This window comes from Penaeus monodon, chromosome 31, assembly GCF_015228065.2.
Source record: "Penaeus monodon isolate SGIC_2016 chromosome 31, NSTDA_Pmon_1, whole genome shotgun sequence".
In the NCBI taxonomy this organism is placed as follows: domain Eukaryota; kingdom Metazoa; phylum Arthropoda; class Malacostraca; order Decapoda; family Penaeidae; genus Penaeus; species Penaeus monodon.
This window is the reverse complement of record NC_051416.1, coordinates 13,196,970-13,197,308: the sequence shown is the minus strand read 5'-3', so window position 1 is coordinate 13,197,308 and position 339 is coordinate 13,196,970.

Sequence of the window (339 nt, the reverse complement as noted above, 5' to 3'; positions counted from 1 at the left end):
TTGAATTTTTTTAAAAATTAAACATAAAAAAATATATTATCAATTTCTGGTTTACTTGTTATCTTTATGATTTAATGCATTTACTAATGTTTCAGACAGGAATCTCTACTTTCATAAAAATAACTTTACAATGTATGGTCCCTATTGAAAACAATAATTCTGACTAACTTCGTAATAATCCCATCTCAAAGTTCACTAAATTTGCTTTTTTTGATATATAGTATGATTAGATTTACTATAGAAATAATAGATATTAGTTCATTGTCTACTGATGTTCTGTCACAATGCATGCAACAAAACCAGGCTAAAAGTACTCATAGTTATCTAGGATGGATTATA